The sequence below is a fragment of the Ovis aries genome, chromosome 15, assembly GCF_016772045.2.
Source record: "Ovis aries strain OAR_USU_Benz2616 breed Rambouillet chromosome 15, ARS-UI_Ramb_v3.0, whole genome shotgun sequence".
NCBI classification, from domain to species: domain Eukaryota; kingdom Metazoa; phylum Chordata; class Mammalia; order Artiodactyla; family Bovidae; genus Ovis; species Ovis aries.
The window spans coordinates 78,096,781-78,101,617 of NC_056068.1; positions in this window are offsets into that span (position 1 = coordinate 78,096,781).

Here is a 4,837-nt window from a genome sequence, read left to right on the forward strand (position 1 = left end):
GTGGTTCTGAAAATGCTGTGCTCTTTAAATGGCTAGTGTGTGATATTTTCCTTCTTGGTCCTCATTTTCTGGCCCTAGAAGAATGCATTCTTCCCTTGAATTTTAAGTGCTCCAGTGAAGGGAGAAAGGGACAGAGCTGCTTCAGGGATCACACAACATATGAAGTCCTTGTATATGGGAGGCTCAACAGGACTGACTCTGACGTTTTCTTTGTTGCTTATTTTATTCACTTTTTAATTGCAATTTATCTCAAATTCAGAAATTATTTTAGTCCATCTTGGTGGTTATGAATCTTCTCTTTATTTACTCTTCCTTTTCATTAGTGACATAATACACTGACCACTTGAGGGAAGATGTGTCCTGGGAGTCTGAGCAAGGTTAGAAAGGAGACACCTTTAAGTTTTAAAGGGAATTACTCATTAATTAATTTTAGAAATATTTATTAAGCACCGATCAGATGCCAAGAACTGTTCTATACTTTGGAGTACAGCAGTAAACAAAACAGAAAAGTCTTTCTGACCTGTGTTGTTACATTCTGGTGAAGAAAGATGGACAATAAACTTAAGCAAAAGGAGAGGACTGCAGTTGTTGTCCAGTCACTGATTGACTCTGACAGTAAGTGACCGCGTTGACTGCAGCACTCCAGACTCCCAGGTCCCCCCGTCTCCGGAGTTTGCTCAAATCCATGTCCATTGAGCCAATGATGCTATCTAGCCATTTCAACCTCTGCCGTCCCCTTTACCTTTTGGCTTTCAGTCTTTCCCAGCATCAGAATCTTATGTCTGGGGAAAAAGGGCAGGATCTGAGCAGAATAAGAAGGATGGGGATTGTTGATGGGAAGGGAATATAAAATTTAAAATAGACTGATGAGGATGGGCAGAAATGCCAGAAAGTGTCATTTGATAGAAACTTAAAGAAGGTGAGAGAGTGAGTCTTGCAAACATCTGGGGAATAGTGCTCACACCGAGGAACAGATAGATCCAATATATCTGATGCTGGGCTGGGGCTGCTATTAAGAAATAGCAATAAAGGAGGACTGAGTCTTGGAAGGTGAGGATCTGCAGGTAATGGAGGGTCTGCTTGTGAAGGACATTCGGGCCACTGCACAGACTTGGACTTTACATAAATTAGTAAATTTGTAGTTTTTTTTCTTTTTAAGAACAAGAGTTACATGAATTCCCTTGTTTTTGTAAACAACAATACTGACTGATACATTGAAAATAAACTATAGAGGAACAAATGTGTAGACCAGTTTGAAGGATTTTGTAATATTTTTGGCAAAAATTGTAGTAGTTTGACCAAGATGCCACCAGTGGAGGTGATGAGAAGGGCTCAGATTCAGGGAATGTTTTGAAGGCAGGGACATGAGGATTCCTTGGAATTTTAAACAGGAGGCAGGAGAGAGGGAGAGTAGGTTGATTCCAAATGTGTAGCTTCAGTAGAATTTACTAATAATAAGAGAAATGAGCAGTTCAATCTGTTTGGTGGAGTGAGGGCTAGGGATTCAGCTGTAAACATGTGAAGTTCAAAGTATTTATCACTCATCTCATGATTATAAAATATTAGCATTGCAAAGAACTTAGGAATCTTTCAGGAGTTGTTTTTAACCTAAGAATCATAACTACTGAATCAACGAATAAATATCTAGTGATTTGTCTTCTCTCAGAACTTTTGATTGTTCCAGTTCAATTCATTCTCTCGGTTGTGTCTGACTCTCTGAGACCTCATGGACTGCAGCACGCTAGGCTTCCCCAGCCATCACCAACTCCTGAAGCTTGCTCAAACTTGTATCCATAAAATCGGTGATGCCATCCAACCATCTCATCCTCTGTCTTCTCCTTCTCCTCCTGCCTTCAATCTTTCCCCAGCACAAGGGTCTTTTCCAGTCAGTCAAGTTTTTCACATAAAGTAGCCAAAGTATTAGAGTTTCAGCTTCTATCAGCCCTTCCAAGGAATATTCAAGACTAATTTCCTTTAGGAGGGACTGGTTGGGTCTCCTTGCAGTCCAAGGGACTCTCAAGAGTCTTCTCCAACACCACAGTTCAAAGGCATCAGTTCTTCAGAGCTTGGCTTTCTTTATATTCCAACTCTCACATCCATACATGACTACTGGAAAACCATAGCTTTGACTCTATGGACTTTTGTTGGCAAAGCAATGTCTCTGCTTTTAGCTTGCTATCCAGGTTAGCCATAGCTTTTCTTCAAAGAAGCAAGTGTCTTTCAATTTCATGGCTGCAGTCACTGTCTGCAGTGAATTTGGAGCCCCGCCTCCACCACAAAAAAAAACAGTCTCTCATTGATTTCATTGTTTCCCATCTATTTGCCATGAAGGGATGGCCATTATTTCAGTTTTCTAAATATTGAGTTCTAAGCCAGCTTTTCACTCTCCCGTTTCACTTTCATCAAGAGGTGCTTTAGTTCTTCTCTTTCTGCCATAAGGGTGGTGTCATCTGCATACCTGAGGTTACTGATATTTCCCCAGCAATCTTGATTCCCTTGTGCACTTCATTCATTCCAGCATTTCACATGATATACTCTGCATATTTGTTGAATAAGCAGAGTAACAATACACATCCTTGGCATACTCCTTTCCCAGTTTGAAACCAGTCTTTTTGTTGTTGTTGTTCATTTTCAGTTCTCGCTGTTACTTTCTTGACCTGCATACAGATTTCTCAAGAAGCAGGTGAATTGGTATGGTATTCCCATCTCTTTAAGAATTTTTTTACAGTTTGTTGTGATCCACAGAGTCAAAGGCTTTGGCAAAGTCAATAAAGCAAAAGTAGATGTTTTTCTGGAACTCTCTTGCTTTTTTGATGATCCAGGGATGTTGGCGTTTTGATCTCTGTTTCCTATGCCTTTTCTAAATCCAATTTGAACATCTGGAACTTCACAGTTCATGTACTGTTGAAGCCTGGCTTGGAAAATTGTGAGCATTACTTGATAGCATTGTGAGATGAGTGCAATTGGGTGATAGTTTGAACTTCCATTGGCATTGCCTTTCTTAGGGATTGGAATGAAAACTGACCTTTTCCAGTTATGTGGCCACTGCTGAGTTTTCCAAATTTCCTAGCATAATGAGTGCAGCACTTTCACAGCATCATCTTTTAGGATTTGAAATAGCTCAACTGGAATGCCATCACCTCCACTAGCTTTGTTCATACTGATGTTTCCTAAGGCCCATTTAACTTCACATTCCATGATGTCTGGCCCTAGATGAGTGATCACACCATCGTGATTATCTGGGTCATGAAGCTCTTTTTTGCGCAGTTCTGTGTATTCTGCCACCTCTTCTTAGTATCTTCTGATTCTGTTAGGTCCATACCATTTCTGTCCTTTATGTGACCATCTTTGCATGAAATATTCCCTTGGTATCTCTAATTTTCTTGAAGAGATCTCTAGTCTTTCCCATTCTATTGTTTTCCTCTATTTTTTTTGCATTGGTTACTGAGGAAGGCTTTCTTATCTCTCCTTGCTATTCTTTGGAACTCTGCATTCACATGGGAATATATTTTCTTTTCCCCATTGCCTTTTGCTTCTCTTCTTTTCTCAGCTGTTTGTAAGGCCTCCTCAGACAACCAATTTAGCTTTTTGCATTTCTTTTTCTTGGGGATGGTCTTGATCACTGCCTCCTGTACAATGTCAGCAACCTCTGCCCATAGTTCTTCAGGTACTCTGTCTATCAGATCGAATCCCTTGAATCTATTTGTCATTTCCACTGTATAATCATAAGACATTTGATTCAGGTCACACCTGAATGGTCTAGTGGTTTCCCTATTTTCTTCAATTTAAGTCTGAATTTGGCAATAAGAACTTCATGGTCTGAGCCACAGTCAGCTCCCAGTTGTTGTTTATTTAAACACAGGAAATTGTGGATGCTGGGAAGAAGATAATAGTCCTTTTAGTGTGTTCTTAAAGAGATCGACGAGTCCACAAATTTAATCCATGTCAGGTAAAGAACCAGGAAGTGGTAATTAGAATAAACAAGCTCACATGATTGATTTTTAGGGAAACAAGAATGTGAGAATCTTAAAGTGAAAAGAAGAGTGCCCTTCTGTGGTGCATCGCATCTCTCTTCAATCCAGATGGTGAGAATGGCCCACGTATCCAAAACTACATGCATATTTAAGGATTGTTAATCTGTTCTTCTGGAGAAGGGAATGGCAACCCATTCTAGTATTCTTGCCTGGAGAATTCCATGAACAGAGGAACCTGGTGGACTACTGTCCATGGGGTCACAGAAGAGTTGGACATGACTGAGGACTAACACTAATCTATTCTTTTTTTTATTAAAAAAATTTAGATCTGTTCTTATACATGATGTTGTAGACAACCTTTCTACTCTTATCTTTATGATAGATTCTATGAGGGATGTTGATAAATGGTATCTTAGGAACTGAATGCTGTAAAAGATCAACTAATTTTTCCTGACATGAAATTGTGCTCCAGGGTGGACACTGGCATTCTTAACAGCACACATGTTTTTATCTCTTGATTCCACAATCCTAATAGGTAAGCAAAAGGACTCACTGTACAGAACAGGGAATTATGTCTTCTAATAACCTTGAAATATAGGCAGAGAGATAACTGAATCACTGTGCTATACACCTGAAATGAACACACTATCGCAAATCAACTCCAGCTCCATAAAAAGAAACAAAAGGAAAAACACACACAGACACATACATAGGTGATTAGCATCAGGCTCTGCCCCTATCAATTCAAGGCACTAAAATGTGCATTTCAAAGCCTGCCAATCCTTTGCTGAGTGCATGCGAGTAGGCAAATACACACACACACACACACACACACACACACACACACACACATATATATATAT